Raw genomic sequence first — 22,678 nt, forward strand, 5'->3', positions numbered from 1 at the left:
CCTCCATCTGCTGCGTACGGACTCACCGCCTATGAACTCTCCTATCCAAGGGTTCGTTCTTACCGCTCCGGGCTCCGCGAAACATTATCTGGATTCCATCGATAATTCGTCCTGCAGTGGAATGAGTGCGGGTTGCTCAAAACGCCCGCATCTGGTTTCTCAAGTCAGTTGGAAGTTGGTGCCCGTTCCCCACTTGTTGCCAAAAAAAACCCTGAAAGAACTGTGGATGCTGTAAATCAGAAACAAAAACAGAAATTACTGGAAAGCTCAGCAGGTCCGGCAGCATCTGTGAAGAGAAATCAGAGTTAACGTTTCAGGTCCGATGACCCATCTTCTCGTTAGCTCTGATTTCTCTTCACAGATGCAGCCGGACCTGCTGAGCTTCCAGCAGTTCCAGTTTTTGTTCCCCATTTCTGAACTATTTTCTCGATTTCTTTGGTGTCATGGCCAACCAATGGAGAAACTGTGGAACAAAGGAACAGGAATAGGCCATTTAGCACCTCGAGCCTGCTCCGCTATTTAGTGAGGTCATGGCTGATCTCTGGGCCTACGCCATATTCCTGACTTTGGCCGATATCCCCTACCACCTTTGCTTAGCAACATTTATCTATCTCAGAATTAAAACTAACATCAATTGATGCATTCAACTCAACAAATCACTCTTAAACACCATCTCAAAATTTCTTCAGAGAACAGTAACTGCAAGGAAGGTGACAGAAAACGACAGTGATAGAACATCAAAATGCAGCAGATGTTGAAATTCAGAGAATAAACACTTAGTGATCGAAAATCAAAATGCAGCAGATGTTGAAATTCATAGAATAAACACGGCAGTGATAGAAAATCAAAATGCAGCAGATGTTGAAATTCAGAGAATAAACAGAAAAAGGTGCAAGTATCCTGTTTGGGAAGCATTTCTGGTCGACGCCTTCCCAGTGATGAGTTGTCCTGTTAATGGATCGGAGTCAATACTGGGTGGACTCGCTATCTCTCTACCCGAAAAACTGAGCCTCTTGGGTATTGGGTAGATGTATCAAAGAGGCGCCGCGAGCTTCAGGAGCTAAATTACATTTTATATAAACATAAAATACCGCGGATGTTGGAAATCATAAATAAAAACAGACAGTACTGCAGAAGCACAGCAGGTCTGGCAGCATCAGCGGAGACTAAACAGAGATAACGTTTCAAGTTCTGCGGAACTGAAGAAGAGTCTTTGGATTCGAAATGTTAAATCTGTTCCTGACATTTCATTGCTATTTGTTTCGAGGATTCAAATCCAATTCCCCAGAATAGCATGTACAGAAAATGTGCTGGTAGAGTGCTTCAGTTACGGACAACAGTGATTTTAGCTTCTGTAGAAAGGTCACCAAATGAAATATGAATGCAGTTTCTCGTTCCACAGATACTTCCTGAACTGATATGTCCAGCAATTTCTGTCCAATCTCAGAATTTCCGCAACCACTGCATTTTGCTTTTCCATCACCTTCCTTGTATTTGCTGTTTGCTGAAGAGATTTTGAGACTGTGTTTAGGTTTCAGAGACTGATTGGCTGGGATGAAATTATTAATTTGCATAAAAGCAGAGGGCAACGCCCTCTTGCTGTCAGGGACTATTAAAAGAGATAACCTTTCAGGTATTTATTCGATCCCCTCAAACAGATGTCAGTCCATCGCGGTCTCGTTAATCTTTTCGCTATGTCTGACTGGGCGCATGTTGTTGTTGTATTCTATTTCTGTGTGGCAGGTGAGTATTTTCACATTTCGATTCACTGTAAAATTTGTTTTGTGAAGGTTGTTTGGGGTGAGCTTTCATGTGTGTGCATATTCAATTATTTCAATATTTGATCAAAGAACACAGCAGTAAGATTTTTGACGCTGTTTTCTTTCAGGTTCAAGCCCACAGTTTACGGTAAATCAACCGCCTTCAAAATCGGCTACTACCGGAGGGACCGTCCAGATAAGTTGCACCTTGTCGGGTGCTTCCTTAGGAGGCAACTTCTTTTATTGGTATCAGCAGAAATCTGGAAATGTTCCACGGTATCTGCTTTATCACTACACTAGAAGCGAAACGTACAGAGCCTCGGGTGTTCCAGAACGGTTTTCGGGCGCTGTATCCGGCAACACGGGAACGTTAAGTATCAGCAACGTTGAATCGGGAGACGTCGCAGACTATTGCTGTGTCATATATATATACACAACATCTGCGTTTTCGGCACAGGCACCAAGCTGAGTATTCGCAGTGAATAAAACTCCTTTTCGTATAGAATTCAAAACTTGATTCCGTTTAAAAGTAAAATGCTATGTTCCATTTTGCAACAATTCAATGTTTCATTTTGCAACAGTTGTAAAATCATGTTCACAATGGAACTATGAATTCATTCTAAATGATCTAGAACACTGGCGCCAGTGTCTCTGTGCCAGAGGACGGATGAATGTTTAAGAAATAAAAACATAAATTGCTGCAAATACTCCCAGTAGGTCCGGCAGCATGTATGGGAAGCAAGCAAAATTAACGTTTCAAGTCCGGAGACTCTTCATTAGAATTGGACTCGAAACGTTAACTCTGCGTTGCCTCCACAGATCCTGCCAGACCAGCTGAGTTTCTGCAGTAAATTCTGTTTTCGTTTCAGATTTCCAGCATCGGCATTTCTTTGGGTTTTCTTTTTTGTTAATGTTTAAGAAGCTCTATATCTGCTCCGTGATCATCCGTAGTGACGTCCAGTAACACTTGTTCAGATCTAGTAACTTCAGCCATCGTTGCTTTGCGTTCCTGGCTCCCTTAACTTTCCTAGCTGCATTGCTGTTGCATTGAATCTAGTCGCTTTGAATTACAACGGAAGTTCAGTCCGAATGCTGAACGAAACGCTGCTCAGAGGGTAAAATCAAAGCGTCGAGGAAACGCTTCGTTTTTCGCCTATCGGCTAATTGAGGAGGACACAATGGAAATCTTTGATTTCACAAGACGATCCACAAATAAGGCAGGAATACTTCTCTGAAGAAGCGTAAGTGGGGTGACAATGAAATTAATGGACTATTCGGTGGTCCTAATTGTAATCAACAAAATCTGGTGAAACCCTGAATCTGTACAAAATCTTGTTAAAATAAAAATAGGTGTGAGCACAAGGTTAGGAGAAATGAACACAGATGTGAGAATGAGTTTAGGAGCATGATTAAGTCGTTTTATTGCATTCGGATCGTTGACATTGTCAGATAGTCCACTGCATTGAGAATGCGTACGACAGGCAGGCTGTGGGAATCTGATCTCTTTTGCTGGTTATTTCAATATCAGTGATCAGAAAAATCCGAAACAGAATCAAAGTTACAATTCTGTGCACTATTAGGCGAATTGGGAATCTTTTAATAATGGACCTTTACTCGCACAATATCTTGCAGAAATAATCCTTGCTTGAGGAGCAGTAGATATATAAATCTCCCATTCATGCGAGTGCTCATTGTTGAGATTTTGGCATAGTGGCAGAATTTTCTTTATTCATTAATGGGATGAGGGTGTCGCTGGCTAGGCAGCATTTATTCCTCATCACTAATTGCCCAGAGGGCAGTTGAGAGTCAACCGCATTGCTATGGGTCTGGAGTCACATTGCAGGCCAGACCAGGTAAAAATGGCAGTTTCCTTCCCTAAAGGACATTAGTGAACCAGATGGGTTTTTCCCCTGATAATCGACAATGGATTCATGGTTATCACTAGATTCTTAATTCCAGATATTTTATTAAATTCAAATTCCACCATTTGCCATGGCGGGATTCGAACCCAGGTCCCCAGAATGTTACCTGGGTCTCTGGATTAACAGTCTAGCGATAATGCCATCGCCTCCCCTATTATACAGTAAAACAGCTCCTAATGGGCGGGCAATCTATTTACACTTATCTGTTGGTATTTCTGTTGATTTCTGGTTGATTTCTTTCATGCCATGTGTGTGTACGTGTGACGGGGTGGGGTGAGGGGGGAGTGTGGGCTGTGAAAGCGTGGTGGACTCTGGTTTAAGGCAGTGTCAGTGGCTCGGCTAGCATTCATTGCCCATCCTTAATTGATGTGGAGAATTTGGTGGCGAGCAGATTTCACGAGCCGCTGGAATCCTTGGGGTGTAAAAGGGGAGGGAGCTCCTGGAGTTAGAAACAGCCATAATGAATTAACGGTAATATAGTTCGAGAACAGCTTGGCGTGTGTTTTGGCGGAGAACTTGCAGGTGGTGGTGTTTCTATGCATGTGCTGTTCATGTCCTTCCTGGTGGTAGAGGTTTAGTGTTTGAATGGTGCAGTTGACAGAGCCTTGGTAAGTTGCTGTAGAGCATCTTGTGCATGGTACAATATTTAAGGTGGTAGATGGGGTGCCAGGTGTTGAGCTTCTGGAGTGCTACTAAAGCTGCATTTGAATGGCCTACAAGACTTGTGGGAATCAGAAGGTGTGACATTCGCTGGAGGTTTCCTAGCCTCTTCCATGCTCTTGTAACCATTGTAAGCATATGACTGCTCCAGTTCAGTTTCTGGACAATGACAACTTACAAGATATTGGTGTGGGGGTAAAATGCGACACCAATATCATTGAATGTCAAGAGGAGATGAGATATGCCCATTAGTCACCCGTTTTACACTAGTTGAAGCTGCCTGTTCCACTTGTAATAAAACTGATCACAATTTTTTTCACATGGGAACACATCAGAACAAATTTAACATAGATTCATGTTTTCATATGACTATAACTATTTCTAATAGTTACTGGCACCTTGACATCTCAATGTAGAGCTATGGAGCTGTATAAAGTGTTATAATCAGCTGTACATTTGCACAAATATCTTGTTTATGTTATTCAGGGTACCGTTCAGAAATAGAAAAGATATATGTTGTTTTGTTCTCTGTAAAGTCGGTCAGACCCAATGTATCACTGCAGCCCGTCTTAAATCTCAACTTTGTTACTTCAAAACGAAGGTGTGTCACCTTCAATATTTCTCAGATTAATTAACACACTGAAACGCACGCAAAACTAAGTAAACTTTTTTTTATTATACTCCACGGAAAGACATAATTTAAATTTTATTATCTTAAAAGAAGCCTTCTGTTTTCAAAAAAAAAATACGCAGTCCCTCAGTCAACTAAATCTAATCTATTTTAAACAGGTCCGCAGCAACCATCAGTCTCCCTCTTTCCTCCTTCATCGGTTCAAATCACGGAAAAGAATAAGGCGACCACAGCGTGTTTGGTGAGCGGTTTCAACCTGGGCGCTGTGGAGATTCAGTGGACGGTAGATGGCAGTGTGAGGGGGGACGGTGCAGAGACCAGTCGGATTCAGCAGGAGACGGACAACACGTTCAGTGTGAGCAGTTATCTGATCCTGTCAGCCACAGAGTGGAACTCACACGAGCTTTACTCTTGTGGGGTTAAACGCGAGACTCGGGCAACACTGTTTCAGACAAGTATCTCGAGATCGAGTTGTATGTGTCCAGTTTTTTTTACAGACTTATTGGTGTTAACTGAAACACGTCCATTCGCTTACAACTATGCATCCGATCAAGTCGATTAAAAAACAGCAATAATGTGATTATATCTTAAGTACTTCATCATTATGAATCTATCCCAACACAGCAATTCAATAAAACAATTGATCGAGCATCAAACGCTCATTTTCGTGTTTTTTCTTTCATTTCTGTCAAAATGAATCAAATCTATCGAGATATCAGTATTACTAAGCCTCCCGGAAGAAAACAAATGTGCAGTGATCGAAGATCAGATGAAATACACTGTTCCGCATGGCCCCAAAGCGAGTCTGTCAGTGAAACTGACAGTGAGAGTCGGTTTAAGTGCGTATGTGTATGCGTGTGAACGTGTGCGTAAGTGAGTGCTGTGTGTGTATGAGACTGATTGTATGCAAAAATGTGTTTGTGACTGTATCTATGTGTGCAAAGATCAATAAAAGAGACTAACCGTGTTTCTAAAAATGTACCATGCCTGAGGATTTTAGAGTTTAGCAAAGGAGCACCAAGTAATTGATAATGGGAGAGGAATGACCGCCGGATAGTGGAGTAGCAAATCAAGAGTCATTAAAAAAAATAAACGTTTCTAAACGAAAACAAATTCAGAGAAATTCATAAATATGAACACGGGCCGTTTGTGAAATCATAATGAGATAAAGTATCTGAGACAGTAAACAAATGCTGGATCTAATTTATGAAGACGTAAAAAAGGTTGTGTGCGCCAGACTTAGAGGGACTGAGCTAATCTCGCAATGTAACTCGCTGCTGATCAACATGTGAATGGAAAGAACAACAATTCATTCGTGAGCTGGGGCTTAAACCGCGGAGCCCTACGGTGACGGGGCGGGTGACACTAGGTTTTGGCAGAGAGGACTGGGACCGAAGAAACAGCTTTATTACTAGTATTCCATTGCTGTGATAAGACAAGACTCGGGCAAAACCGTTTCAGACGAGTATCTCGAGATCGAGTTGTATGTGACCAGTTTTTTACGGACTTTCCGGTGATAACTGAAACGCCAATGTTCATTCGCTTACAACTATGCATCCGATCAGGTCGATTGAAAGGCCCTTCAGCCCAACTCGTCCATGGCGACTAGGTTTCCTAAATTGAACTAATTCCGTATAACAAGGAGATGGCTCACTGTATATCTAATCATGGCCTATATATCCAGTAATATGGCTCAATGAATCCTACTTCCCTGGTGACCCCAGGGAAAAATGCATCATTTCATTTACCGAGTGGTTGGCTTGAACATTGTCCCTGCTCCTTCAAATACTGATGCCTTCCCAACTGGGGTAAAGGATTGCTTCGTGTTGAGAGAGAGAGAGAGAGAGAGAGAGAAAAAAAAAAAATTTGTGTGTTTGTGGGCTCTGCTATCTAGGCCAGCATTTATTGCCTATCCCTAATTGTCCTTGAGAATGTGGGTCTGAATGATGTTCTGCAACCACTGTGGACCATTTGGTGTGGAAATGCCCTCAATGATGTGAGGGAACTCTAGAATTATGGCCAAATGACACTTAAGGTGATATATTTCCAAGTTAGATGTGGCTTGGAGGGAAAATCGGTTGTGTTACCAGATATCTACTGTACTTCCAGGCAAAAGTGGTCGTGGATTCAGTAGGTGCTGTCTAAGGAGCCTTGTGAATTTCTGCAGTGGACTTTATTGATGTTACACACAGCTGCTACTGAGAGTCCGTGTTAGACCGAATGAAGGTTTTGTAGATGTAGGGCCAATCAAGAACGCTATTTTGCCCTGGGTGTATGAAGCTTGTTGAGCGGTACATGCATCATTCTACATTGCCTGTCCATACACGCCAAAATCATTGTTCCCCGGAGCTCTCCAGCCCATGGTTTCACTGCTGTGGGTTCTTTGGCTTTATATTCCGGAGCCCTCCCCAATCTGGTCAGTTGTCATCACAGTCTGGCTATCGTTGAAAGTGTAATGAAGACATTCTCATACCCCTCAGGTCTACTACATACGGTGTCAGTTCTTACATTCAACCTAATTACTTGCACCACCGGGATTTTCGTCTCCCAACGGGCCACGTTGTTTCTATTGATCAGAGTACCCGCAGTCCCCTATATTTATACATCAGGCAGCAACACAGCCATCCCATCATGAGTTTAGCTGTTTTCTCTCAGGATCTTAACCCACAAGTTTTCTTTTCTAAATTTCATATTCTGTTTTCAATCTGAATCGCACGTGCCGAGAAGAGGATATTTCCGTGGAGGAGAGAAATGTTGATCAGATGGCATATCGACACTTGGGCATCATTTTAACCCATTGTACGGGCTGTTTTGCAGAAACCTTTTTCCAAAATATTTTCAAGGCCCAATCACGCAGTCCTAATGTCTCTCTATGGTTGCCAGTATAGTCCACACATGGCTTTATCGTAATTCCAACCAATAGGACATAGAAGCAGAATCATGCTATTTGGACAGTTGAATCTGCTCCATCTTTCTAAAGGGCTTCTTCCCCACCGCGTTCACTCTGATGCTGTACCCTCATATCCGACTTTCTTACTAGTGAAAACATCTTCTCTACGTTCTCTCCCTCCAAGTGTCTCAGTATTCTGTCAGTAACAAACAGATCACGCTTCATCCGTCTAACCTTCATCGTGTACAAACGCGCAGCGCCTAACTGCTCATAACATAACAAACTCTTCGTGTCCGGTTCATTTTGGCAAACCTCGTCCGGATATTCTCCAAAGCCAGCACATCGTTTCTCAACTGGAGGGCCTAAAATTGCTCAGAATTTTCCAAATGCGGTCTGACCAGAGCTTTACATACCCTCAGCAGAATGTCCCTGGAATTGTAGTCTAGCCCGCTTCAACTGAGTGCTAACATTGCATTTGCTTTCCTAATTGTCATTGAGCCTAAATGTTGACATTAAGACAATTCTGAATGAGGACTCATAAGTCCCCATCAGATATCCGAAACTTTTCCCATTTAGATAATAGACTACGTCTCTATTCTTCCTTCCAAAATGCAATAACCTCACACTTTCATACATTGTAGTCCTTCCACCACTTCGTTAGCCACTCTCCTAGCCTGTCCAAGTCCTTATACAGCCCACCTGCATCCTCAACTCTACCTGCCCCTCCACATGTCTTTGTGCCGTCAGCAAAATTAGCAACAATGCCCTCAGTTCATTTGTCCATATTGTTAAGGTATATTATGAATAGTTGCGATCCCAACACAGACCCAAGTGGAACTCCACTAGTCACCAGCTGCCATCCTAAAAAAGGCATATTTTACCCCAACACTCTGTCTTCTACCTGTCACCAATCCTCTATCAATGCCAGTACCTTGCCCCTAACACCATGGACTCTTACCTTACTTAATGGCCTCCTGTGCAGCACTTTGTCAAATCTCGTCTGGAAATCCAAAGAGACAAAGTCCACTAGTTCTCCTTTGTCGAAGTTACTCATTACCTCCTCAAAGATTTCTAGCAAGGTTGTCAAACCATGCTGACTTCACCCTATTTTACCTTACTCTTCAAAATACTATACAATCTCATCCTGGCATTCTAAAATCTTACTGATGCCAGGATAAGCACCCTATACTCTCCTATCTTCTGCCTCGCCCCCTTCTTAAACATTACATTGTTATATGAGCCATTTTCAGTCCTCTGGGACACTTCCTGATTCCACTGAAGCCTAAATGTTATGGACCAGGCCAGACTCCCTCAAAATATTTTAAGAAAGTAGCCTAGACCCTAACATTTTCTTATCTGAAGGCAGGTGTGAAGTGCATGTTCCAGGTGTGACACAACTTGTCAAACCACTCGACTGTAAGCAAGACAAAATTTATTTAAACACTGCAGTTGAAACACGAACAAAAGCAAGCAGAATTTAGAGTAACTTAAATATTGGAAAACCTAACTGGCTCGATACAGCAGCTTAACTAATTAACTGTTCTATTATAGTAACATCCTATAAACACATCCTTTGGCAAAAATGCTAATTCAAACACAGATTCTTATAGGCAGGAGGGAACAACATTCAGAGAGAGATTTCAGAGAAAGTCAGAGGAAGACTTTATTGAAGCTTGCAACACTTCTGGTACTCAAAACACCTTGCGTCTTCTACTGCAAAAAAAAACACTAGAAAGAAACCTGAACTGGGAGAACTGACCACTCCCCTTCAATTGTTAAACTGTAACTCTCCAGACCCTTCGGTACTTCTGCCTTTACAACCTTTCTTAGAAAAAACCAATGGCAAAATAACCTTTTTTTAAAGTGACAGCATCATCACACCTCCTCCCTTACAAAAATGAACAATCAATATGCAAAATAAAAACCGAAAGAACTGTGGTTGCTGTAAATCAGGAACAAAAACAGAAGTTGGTGGAAAAGCTCAGCAGGTCTGGCAGCATCTGTGAAGAAAAAAAAGAGTTAACTGAGGAACAGTCATTGGACCTGAAACGTTAACTCTGATCTTTTTCTTCATAGATGCTGCCAGACCCTCAGAGCTTTTCCATCAACTTCTGTCTTTGATCAATATACAAAGATGGCTTTATTTTAAAAAACCTTAGTCTTTTTCTATTTGTACACTACAATACATATGCACTACATTAACTGTAAACATGCAAATATTTATGACTACATTCAATTTCAGTCCGTTTACTCCTGCCACCGAACGCCTCCATCTTTCTTCATCCAGGCGTGACAACATGTCGATAATAATGTATACTTGTCCTATCGCGTGTATAATTTTCAAATTGTATGCCTGTAATACAAGCTCTATCTAAACAGTCTGGAACTTTTGTCCTTAAGTTTCTCCAAAGTCTTTAATGGATAATGATCAGTATATACAATTATCTCAAATATACTACTGGCAATAAAAATGGTGAAATGTTGTAATGTCTACACCAAGCTCAAGGTCTCCTTCTCAACCATGGAATATTTCTGTTGATGAATATTCAATTTCCTGGAGAAATATTCAATTGGTCTTTCTACCTTCTTGTCGTCTTCTTGTAAGAGTATAGCATCAACACCCACTTCACCTGCACCAACAGCCACCTTGAATGGCTTCAGATAATTAGGTGTGGCTAATACTGGGCATTGGTTAACATAGCTTTCAGGCTGTCAAATGCCTTCTGACAGTCTGCTGTCCCCTGAAATTATCTGTACACTGCTAAAATTCAGCACGAATTTTTGATAAAACCCACTCAATCCCAGGAATCAGAGTACTGCTCTCTTCGTTAATGGTATGGGAAACTCCCCAATAACCTTTGTGTTCACATTCCATGGGGCCATCTGTCCATGTCCAATAACATGGCCCAGGAGCATAACTTAGGCTTTGGCGAATTCACTCTGAGCCAGGTTTATCACCAAGCCTGCCTACCAAAGTCGATTGAAAATTCTGATAAATGCTGTAAATGTTCCTTCCATGTGTGACTAAGAATCACCAGGTCGTTGATGTATACTTTACAGCTGTGTAATCCAGCAATGACTTTATTTGTTAATCTTTGAAATGTGGCTGGCTCAATGTCATTACTTTAAATTGATAGTCTATTTGGTGTCACAAAAGCCACAATTGACTTCACTCTTTCGGATGAAGGTGCCTGCCAGTATCCTCTGAGTAAGTCCAACTTAGAAATATAAGTTGCTTTTCCCACCTTCTCAATACAGTCTTCCAAACGTGAAATCAGACGTTGTAGCGTAGAAACATACAAGATAGGAGCAGGGGCGCCATTCGGCCCTTCAAGCCTGTTCCACCATTCATCATGATCTTGGCTGATCTTTCAAACCAATAACTTAATCCTGCTTTCTCCCCATAACCTTTGATTCCATCGCCCCAAGTGCTATATCTAGCAGCCTCTTGAATACATTCAATGTTTTGGCATCAATTACTTCCTGTGGTAATGAATTCCACAGGCTCACCACTCTTTAGGTGCAGAAATGTCTTCTCATCTCCATCCTAAATCGTCTACCCCAAATCCTCAGACTGTGATTGTGACTGGGACACACCAACCATCGGGAACATCCTCCCTGCATCTACCCTGTCTAGTCATGTTAGAAGCCTGTATGAGATCCCCTCTCATTTGACTGAACTCCTCCGAAAGCAATTCCAACCTAGTCAATCTCTTCTCATACATCAGTCCCACCATCCCCAGAATCAGCCTGGTAAACCTTTGCTGCACTCCCTGAAGAGCAAGAGCATACTTCCTCAAGAAACCTCAGACCATCCTTCCTCAGACCAAAACTGCACACAATATTTTAGATGTGGCCTCACCAATGCCCTGTATAAATGCTCCACTTACAATGAAGGCCAACATACCATTTGCCTTTTTTTACTGCCTGCTGCACCTGCATGTTTACATTCAGCGACTGGTGCACAAGGACAACCGGATCCTGCTGCATGGTCCCCTCTCCCAATTTACAGCTGTTCAGGTAGTAATCTGCCTTCTTGTTTTTGCTTCCAAAGTGAATAATTTTATATTTATCTAAATTATACTGCATCTGCCATTGATTTGCCCACTCACCCAATGTGTCCTGATCATGCTGAAGGGTTTCTGCGTTCTCATCACAGTTCACCCTCCCATCCAACTTGGTATCATCTGCAAACTTGGAGATGTTACATTTTGTTCCCTCATCCAAATCATTAATATATATTGTGAATAGATGGGGTCCCAGAACTGATCCCTGTGGCACCCCACTAGTTACTGCCTGCCAAAACCCGCATTGACTTTGCAATAGTCTACACTTTAGAGGGTTAAGCCTATAAGGATGTTGCTTAATTGGAACAGCATTTCTTATGTCTACATCATGCATAATTAAATTAATACTTCCTAGCATATTCCCACATATCTTCCAATGCAATAGTAATAACTCTTTCAGGTCATTTCGATTTTCCTCTGGAAGGTAACTCAATAACATATCCCATTTTTTGAGAACTTCCTCATTGTCCAATGTAATTTGAGGAATGTCCAATTCAGAAGCCTCTGAACTTGGCTCTCCACTCTGTGCTGTAACTAGTAACACATTCTCCTTTTGTTTTCCTTCCCTACCAAAATACCATTTGAGCATATTCACATGATACATTCTGTAAGTCTTCTTTCTATCTGAAGCCCTTATCAAATAGTTCAGGTCACTCAACCTCCTTTTGATTTGATAAGGTCCACTTCTAAAGGTTCACCTATCACTGGAAGTAACATTAACACTTTATCCACGCTAGCAAAATTGTGAATTTTTGATCTCTTGACTGCTTCCTGTTCCATCATATGCTGTGTTATTTTTACATGCTGTCTAGCCAACTCCCCCACTCTATTTAATCATTCCCTAAAATTTGACACAATGTCCAAATGTGTGGTCTCTGAATTCTGACTCAACATTTTCACCTTAAATAATTTCAGTGGCCTCTCAGTTAGTGCCCAATCCAATTCTAATCGATTGAATTTGGTCGATTCATTTGGTACATCCCTATTTGCAAAAAAAAGTACAAATAGAATTCTTTTACCCCAATCATCTGGATAGTATTGAATATAAGCCCTTAATGTGGTCTTTAATGTTCGATTTTCCCTTTCTAGCACTCTTTGTGATTCTGGATGGTATGTAGTGGATTTGAATTGTTTTATTCCTAAACTGTCCATAACTTCTCTGAATAATTTTGATGTAAAATTTGACCCTCGATCTGATTGTATCCCTGCAGGCAATCCGTATCAAGTGAAAAATTTGAGTAACTCTTCTACAATCGTTTTAGCTGGGATATTGTGTAATGGAATAGCCTCCTGAAATCTAGTGGACACACCCATTATTGTCAACAAATACTGATTCCCACTTTTTGTTTCAGGTAGGGGTCCTATGCAATCAATAAGACCCTTGTAAAAGGTTTCTCAAATGTAGGAATGAATATTAAAAGTGCTGGTTTTATTAATGCCTGTGGTTTTCCAATTACCTGACACAAATGACATGTCTGGAAAAATTCAATACACCCTTGTGCAGTCCAGGCCAGTAAAAATGTTTTTGTATTTTGGCTTGAGGTTTTCTTACCCCTAAATGACCTCCTACTAGTGATTCATGTGCTACCTGCAACACCTTCTTTCTATAACCCACTTGAAATAGAACTTGATGAATTTTTGCTCATTTCTCATCTGTCTGAATATGTGATGGTCTCCACTTCCTCATAAAGACATCATTTTTAAGATAGCAGCATTCAGGAATACACTCAGATTCTTCTTCTATGTGTGCTTTTTGATACAATTGCTTCAGTTTTTCATCTTTCTGTTGTAACTCAATTCATTTCCCTGAGCTAAACATATCCACTTTGTCCTCCACCTTCTCTTGTTTCTTCTCAACTGTACAATTAAACTTGGTCTCTGATAATTCTACTTGAACTTCCTTATCTGTATTCTTTGATTGCTCCTCTTGTTTCAACTGGTGGCTTTGTGACCTTATTATCATACAGTCAGGAAAAATCCCAGGATATATTTCCTATAATAACTCAGTTTCCTGATTTTCCACTGGCTTTCCAACCACAGTAGGCAGTACTCCTACCTGTAATCCAGCTATACAATTGCCAAGGTTAATTTGTGTTCCTGGAGCCAAGAGTTTCTCCAGTACTCCTACCACCACTTCTCCACTTTTCACTGGACATTCCAAGCTCACTCTACACTTCTTATCTTACCATGAATTCCACGTACTGGCACTTTTTCGGGCAATAGTCCTTCTGAATTACACATCTCTAACTAACTATAGTAGCCCAAGCCCCAAACATAGACAAACACAGGAATTCCTGGAGGCATGGTTCTCAACCCATAATGCAATCAACAAACATATAGAATTGGACCCCATATACAAACCCATACAGAATAAAACCGGAAATGACACTACTCACCACAACAGACCTGACCGTATAAATTCGAAGTGGAGTAGAACAACGTTGCTTCATCGGAGGCTTCACTGTAATAATGTTACCTGGCAAGGTGACGAAACGTCTGAATGAAAACAAGCCAGCTCGGTAAGCAAGTCAACAACCACACCCACAACCCGAGCTAGAAATCTTTGCTCTAACCTTAAATGGAAGGTTCTGTTTCCATGTTGTACAGCTCTGTGACTCTATATCCTTGGATATTTAGTTCCCATCCCTAACGTGCTGACACTGTGATACCCACAAGCGCTGTCGATTTCAATCTGCACTACAAGTTAATTTACTTTGCATTGTATAATGCATGTATTTAAGTACAAGAGCCTCAATCCTGCAACGACTGGCCCCCTCTCGGAGTTGTTCTCTGATCTGCTGTGCCTGAAGTTAGACTCCTGACCATTTCCATGCTGACTGTCAATTACATGTTCGAAAAACATTAATAATCTCTCCTGAGACCTCCGCGCCACCTTAACATTATCCATGTAACTGAAGCTATACCATCCCTCGCCACTGTTCAGTGTAAAGTCCTAGTTGTGTGATTCACCAAAACTGTCCTCCCAGCATGATTCTGGTGTAGCCTGTCCTATTGAATGGCTGCCCACACATCCCCTTCCCCAGTATTGTTGCCTGTGTCCCATGGGTTTGAACCTGTTTCTCCCACACAGTCTTTGACCACACGTTTTTGTGGTTATTCTCATTGTACCTGCGCACTTTGCTCCTGCCTTAGGCAATAATCCAGAGATTATTACATTTTGGTTCTGCTTTTTTTAATTTAGCCCCGAGCTGCTCATATTCCCTCAGCATGACCTCTTTCCTCTTTCTATCTATATGATTGGTACCTACATGGACCGTGACAACTGGATCTTTCCCCTTACACTCCAAGTTCCTTCAACACCCAGAAACTGGGCACCAGGAAAAACTTTCCATCCTGGCCACAGAGGACAGCGCCATTCCCCTGTCTGTACGATCCCCAATCACCACTACATTTCTCTCCCCTCCCCTTCCCCCCTCCTCCACATCCCCCCCACCCCGCCCCACATCTTGAATGGCTCCTTGTTGCCATGGTCATTTTGGAGACGTTGCAGGGGGTATATACCAAAATGTTGCCTGGGCTGGAGAGTTTCAGTTATGAAGAGAGATTGGGCAGAGCAGTGTTGTTTTCCAACAAGCAGATGAGATTACGGAAGGACATAATTGAGAAAGACAAAATTAGGAGGAGTATAGTGAAAAATATCCATGATGACGTGTATCTTGGGGATTAAAAATGGTAACTGCAGAAATGCATTCTTTTTCAGTTGCCAGAAACTCCTTGTGCTTTCAAGTTTCTGAGAATTTGATGGTAGAAAGCATAACCCTGATATTTAAGAAAGATGAAAGAAGTAAGGATTTCCAGGCCTATTAACCTAACGTCAGCAATAAGAAAAATACTTGACCCTTGTTATTGACGAGGTCAAGAACAGGTTACTTAAAAGTATCAGTTCTTGTGGTGCTAAAATAGTGGAACCAACAGATATGGTTTATTAGGACTTCCAAAATGACAGGGTCAATTAGTTGCCACAGAGAAGTTTAAAACACTAAATCAGTGTTCATTGACTTGGTCACAACGAAATTGGTTACTAGGCAAGAAACAGGCATGAATAATGAAAAGGCTGTTTACTGGTTGACAGGCTTTAACGAGCAGCATGTCACAGGAATCAATACTTGTGCCTGTACATTTTCTAATATTTTTTAATAACTTGAATGAGGAGGCTGAGTAGCACGATGCAACCAAGTGTTATAATGATTAAAGTCAGGTGGAAAGCAATCTGTGAGGAGGATACAAAGAAGCTGCAGGAGGGAGATGGAAAGCTTTGAGATTTGGGCAAGGACATGACTGATAGACGATATTATGAATAAATGTGATGCTATTCACATTGGTTGGAAAAGTGATGTTGAAAATCTGGGGATCTTTACATTCAGATAGCCGTGAGTGCCTTTATAAATGAATGACAGTAAATTAACATGCAGGCATAGCAAGCAATTCGGAAGACAAATGGTATGTTACCATTTATTGGCAAGGAATTTGAGTTTCAGACCTAAGAATTTTCGCTACAATTATATAAAACATTATTAATGTCACAGCTGGAGAACTGTGTGCAGATTGTGTCTCCTTACTTAAAGAAGGCCGTGTTTGCTCCAATTGCTACATTCGCTGCTTGAACAAACTAGGAATATATTGCCTGCAGGTTACAGGAATACAATATATTTTATTTGTAAAACGTAAATTGTTAAGAGGCTTAGTGCTCATAAAATGCTTCACATGGCAAAGGAATTGGAATCAGATTCCTGTAAATGGTGTTCTCAGAGTTTGCTCTCTCTTTCAAGGGAAAAGTTCGCTCGACGTTTAATTTGAGAATCAACGTCAGAAATCGCACTACACCAGATTATAGTCTAACACCTTTATTTTTGTGATTTTAACAAGCTTTCGGAGCGCAACCCCTTTGTCAGGTGCAGTGAGAGAGAAGAGTACACAGACACAGAGTTTATAGGCAGAGAGATCATGGGCAGAGAGATGAAAAGATCATACAACTGGTGTGAGTGGATTGTCGGATAATAAGTCTCTGCAGGTGACCAAGAGAGTTAGACAGCGAGTAAAATGTCAACAGCTGAATAACCAGCGAAGGCATGACCTATAATCCGATCAAGTGAGGCAGAGAGATAATCAAAACAAAATTAAAAACAAAGTGGTGCTGGAGTCAAACTAAATGACTGGAATAACCTGATAGTTATAACAAAATTTGAGGATCATCACGCGACAGGCAAGGTGCCAGAATGCGAGAAGAAGGGACCTTCATGGTAATCGCAGTTGGTGCGGAAATTGAATCCGCGCCATTAGCGCCAGGCTGCATCACAAACCACTTATCCAGCCAATCGAACTCACCAAACCACTTTAGGTGCCCAATGAAGTTCAATTGAGGACATATGTCAATTAATATCTTTGTCATTTGGACCACGGAGTCAAGAAAACAATGGTGGCATTTGTAACTGAACGCTAAATGCTAGATTCCAAAGCTGAGCAGTGCATTCCAGCAGAGGGTTTGAATGCATCTTATCATTGCGCAGTTGTTTAACAGACGAAGAACAATATAGGGTTAAACTGGGGGAAATAATTGAGGAACGGGCAATTATTTAATAACGAATATATGAAGTGCAGAAAATGAAAGGTCATCTATTGCACAATTAATGTATCCGATATCATTATTACTTGCTGCCTATGAACGCAAATGGGAGGTTACATGTCTTCTCCGGAGGGTCACTAGCGCAGAATGTCTGTTGAGTACTCTTTGACTGAGGGGTTAGTGCTCCAATCGGCAAACCAGATTCTCAGCCAGGAAGGCACAGTTATGGAGAGGGTCCTTTTTGGGGTTGGTGTTCGTTGTTTATGCTGGCTTTTTTTTTACAAGCTTGGAATTGAATCCAGAACTTTAAAACATCAGTTTGGTAATAGGTCATCAGTAACCGAGTGGCCAGAAACTGGCCCCCTCCACCATTCTCAATACACGGCGCTGTCCAATCACATTCAGATCATTTGGAAACTGAAACGAAATACCAAGAAGACTCCGATTGGCTGGGGGTTTAGACGAGCTGACACCGGATTGGTGGCGTTTGAATTTCGTTGAGGAATCGAGGGGCTCATTGACCCAATTCTGTGGGCGCCTGCCTGGCTTCGGATCATTTCACCTCTAATCGGGCCAATGATTTGTTCTGAAAGTTCACTGTAAATATTCCCGCATGGGTTCTATTAATGACTGAGCGGAAATCAAAGAGCAGATCTTTAACCTACAGTGCGCTCTTTGATTGAGTGTATTCATACAGCTGGGAGTGCGAGTTCCCAACGCAAAAATACTGAAACCACAACCCCACTTTCTGGATCCGGATTCCGACGTCTTAGAACGAACTCCCAACCTCGGGAATGGGAAACGTTCCTGAATTAGTTCACCTAACAGGGCGAGTTGGCGATATTGGGGATTACCGAACAGGGTTCAATCTAATGTTAGGATGTTTACTTGGACTTCAGTAAAGCCTTTGACAAGGTTCCGCGTGGTAGACTAATTAGCAAGTTAGATCACATGGGATTCAGAGTGAGCTCACCAATTGGATACAAAATTACCTTTACGGTAGGAGACAAAGTGTTGGTAGAGGGTTGTTTTTCGGACTAGAGGCCCGTTACCAGCGTTGTTCCACAGGAATTGGCACTGAGTCCACTTCTGTTTGTCACTTACACGAATGAATTAGATGTGAATATAGAAGGTACGGTTAGTAAGATTGCGGATGACACCAAAATTGGCGGTGTAGTGGAAAATGAAGAAGATTATCCAAGATTACAACAACATCTTGAACAATTGGGTCAATGCGCTGAGGAGTGATAGATGGAGTTTAATTGAATAAATGTGAGGTATTGCATTTTGCTAAAACAAACAAGGGCAAGGGCAGGACTCATACAATGAAAAGTAGGGCCTTGGGTACTATTATAGATCAGACAGACCGAGGGGGTCGGGAACATAATTCGGGAACAAAGTGTGCATTACATGTAGACAGGGTGGTTAAGAAGGTGTTTAGCACATTTGCCTTCATTGCTCCGACTTTGAGTATAGGATTTGGGACTTCATGTTGAGGTTGTACAGTATGTTGGTGAAGCCTTTTCTGGAGTTCTGGTCGCCCTGTTATGGCAGGATATTATTAAGCTGGAGAGGGTTCAGAAGAGATTTACCAGGATGTTGCTGGGAATGAAGGGTTTGAGTTATAGAAAGAGGCTGGATAGGCTGAGACTTTTCTCACTGGAGCATAGGAGGTTGAGGGGTGACTTTACAGAAGTTTTGTGAGACCATGACGGTACGGAAAAGGTGAATGGCAGGTGTCTTTTCCCTATGATGGGGTATTTCAAGACTAGGGAACATATTGTTAAAGTGGGCAGAGAAAAATTATAAAAAGACACGAGGCGCAACTTTTTTTTTACACAGACAGTGGTTCATGAGTGGAATGAACTTCCAGAGGAAGTGGTGGATGCGGGTACAGTTACAACATCTAAAAAACATTTATAAATGCACTGCTCTGAGCGGTCCACAGGGTCAATATGCAGATCAGCTGGTGATGACAGTCAGCCAGCAGTGGCAGCCGCTTAGTGTCTATGATGGAATGTTGTTGAAGGAGCAGAATCTTTCGACAAAGGTGATCTGGAAATCTTTTGAAGTCGGAAGGGAGACATCATGGAATGGAACAGCAGGGGGCGCAGAAGGGAGAGTCTGTGCTGATCGAAACCCTGCCTCTCCATCTCCATCTCCATGACCCTCACCCTGAGCAAGGTGTCCGCGAAGCTCATGTCATGGGCTCAACAGAAGAAAGTTCGTCGCAGCTGTCCAAAACAGACGGTGAGTCACCTGCATATTTGGCAGGTACAAGTTTTACGATATTCACTAAAGTCTCGATGTCAGATCGATCTCAAGAAGAAGTTAGAACGGCAGGTGCACATGTTTTGCGAATGAGACGGTGATAACCTACTTGCAGAAAGCAACAGATGCTTTGGGAAAATTTTGATTTGTTCGAAAAAGAATTAAATGTTTTGAGGCTAGAATCTGGTCGCAGGTCTTTCCTACACTGCTGGCATGCCGGCCCTCTTGAATCAGGATGTTACATTCGGTCCAGACTGCGCCTGCTCTGCCAACCAGTGTATTTACAAGAGCAGATCGCTGAACTTACAGCGGCTGCAACTTAGTCCTATAGCAACCCAGCGCCGAATTATCTGCCATTGAGCATGGCCTGTGGGGCAGGAGAGGACAGGTCATGGATACCAGAAAGATACAAATAGACTTCATCATCCATCACATTCACTCGCCCCGCCCTCTTTGTGATAACCGCCCACGGGCACAGGCAGCAAGATGATTTCCCCCTCTAACTTCCCGTCGCCTTCTTTATTTATAGTTAATTGCGAATTCAGACCATGTCTGTTGGTCCTGTTCCGCATAAACTGCAGTCATTGCCAATTGTCCCACTATCCTACAATAACATGCAAGTAATCAGTGAAGTGGTAAACGTTTAATATTTTAAAAGACGACAAATCAGCAAGTCTTTGCAAGTGCTTTGTAGTGGTTTGATCTTCATTGTTTCTCAAGGAGGTTTTGATGACAAAATAAAGTCAATTGTTTCACTTTGAACTGAGACCGTGATGTCTGAATTCTGGTTGAAAGTTACGGGACTTTGCCTTTTCAGTGCCTAGCAGCTCAAAGCCGTTCAGAAAATGTTATGTTTCAATGAGGTGAACTTTCATTCGAGGGAATTCCAGAAAATATGGACGTAATATACTCAGGTTCACATCATAGGACAACCCTGTGTCTCCAGGAAGTTATCAAAATACCCTTTCCTGTAGCAGCTGCAATGCAAGGATATCCTTCTTTAAATATGAAGTCCAAAGTATGCACTGCACCACCCGACACCCTTCTCCCATACCTACAGGCTATTCGCATGCAATTAGAGAGAAAGTTATTTGGTCTTACTCTCCAATCCCCTTGCTTTGCAAATTGTTTGCTGTACTTGTTCTGTATTCCTCATACTAGTACACTGAAAACTTTGTGGCCATTAATATTTCGACTTTTCATGTAGGTCATAAATAATCTGCTTTGTTGTTTATTCTAACAGGTGGATACTTCACATTTGCCCACATTGAACTTTAGCATTATTTCGGATTCAGTCAACGCTTCTTTATGTATTTCAGGCTGTTTGTGTCCTCCTCCTCCTCGCAGTCTGCGTTCCCATTTACGTTTGTACTATCAGCAAACTTGGATACATTTTTTTTTCACTTGAATGAAGCCATTAATGTATTGTATAAATCGCTGAAGTCCCAGCGTTGAATCAGGTCCAAACAACTTTGTTACAATCTATGCATATTTAGGGACGGCCGCCGAGAGAAGCGTTTATACCTTCTCGTTAATTTTGGGGTTTTTTTGAACCAATAAATCGAAGCGGAAGAGTTCAATGTCAGGCCCATGTATTCATCGATAACAAAAACAGAAGTTGTTGGAAAAGCTCAGCAGGTCTGGCAGCATCTGTGAAGAAAAACATTAGAATTAACGTTTCGGGCCCGGTGACCCTTCCTCAGAACTGATGTTAGGCAGAAAAACGTTGAATTATATGCAGAAGATAGGAAGGGGGATGGGATAGGAATAAACGATAGGGCCCAAAGAGAGAGAAGAGCAGTTGGATAAACAAATCAGTTGATAAAAGTTTGGCTAGGAGGGTGAATAGCTGTTAATGGGACAGTTAGTTACTAACAATAGGTAGTGTGTAATGGCAGGCTATGTGGAAATAACATCTGGTGTGTGGGGTAGGGGGATGGGACATGGGAGAGTTTAGGCCCTGACGTCCTGAAGAAGGGTTTCGGCCCGAAACATTGACCTCCCTGCTCCTCGGATGTTATCTGATCTGCTGTGCTTTTCCAGCTCCTCATTTATTGACGAGAGGTAGAAGATCGTCCTGCTGTGAGCACTGGGGCGAAGTTTAAGTGACGGTACTATAGAAGGCAAAGAAATCAAACTCAAATTTTGACATCGTAATTTAGCCAATGGATAACCCGTAGAAATCACAGTTTGAAATCTCAGAAAATGTTTTATATACAAAAATTCTGTCACACTATCAAGTGAAAATCCTTCCAATAAATACAAATGCCTATAATACACGCTGTTTCCTGACATATCACCCAGTTTCACAAAACGGACGGCATAAAGCACATTTTAGTTGGCACATTATTTTCTTTCAATAGGAAGCCGCTTTATACATTTCTGCAACTATTTGCAACAATATATCTTGAATCAAACATGAAATGATAAACATTACAAAGAACTTGAATCTTAGCTTCAACTAATTTAACCTTTAGAATAAAAACACGAAAATGCTGGAAATACTCAACAGGTCTTGCTGATTCCCATGGAAATAAAGAGGCAACCTTTTCCTGGTGCTGTATCCCGTCAGAAACTGAAGGAAAGTTTCACAGTTTTTGTCAAACTTGCACAGTGAAATTAAATAAAGGTTTATCCCCAAGGTAAGAAATGTTTAATCAGCAGCGATAACAGATGTTAAACTAAGCAAAAGGGAGGAAACAGTAATCATCGCATACTTTGGTGAAGAAGCGAAAGCAGAGTCAGTAATGATTAGAATTTAATTCCATACTCGTTCACAGGCTCCTTTTGGACCCACAAACCATGAACCTACCATTCGCTGCGTTACTGATCTATCGCCTATTAACTCATCAATCCAAAGATTCGTTCCTACCATCCTGGCTCTGTGAGATAT

General features: G+C 41.7%; 1 pseudogene; it reads left to right on the top strand.

Annotated features, from left to right (window-relative positions):
- The first annotated feature begins 1,670 nt into the window (after positions 1-1,670).
- On the top strand, positions 1,671-5,535 carry LOC109923414 (annotated as a pseudogene).
- Positions 5,536-22,678: the final 17,143 nt, after the last annotated feature.

The sequence above is a fragment of the Rhincodon typus genome, chromosome 24 (assembly GCF_021869965.1).
Source record: "Rhincodon typus isolate 14 chromosome 24, sRhiTyp1.1, whole genome shotgun sequence".
NCBI classification, from domain to species: Eukaryota; Metazoa; Chordata; class Chondrichthyes; order Orectolobiformes; family Rhincodontidae; genus Rhincodon; species Rhincodon typus.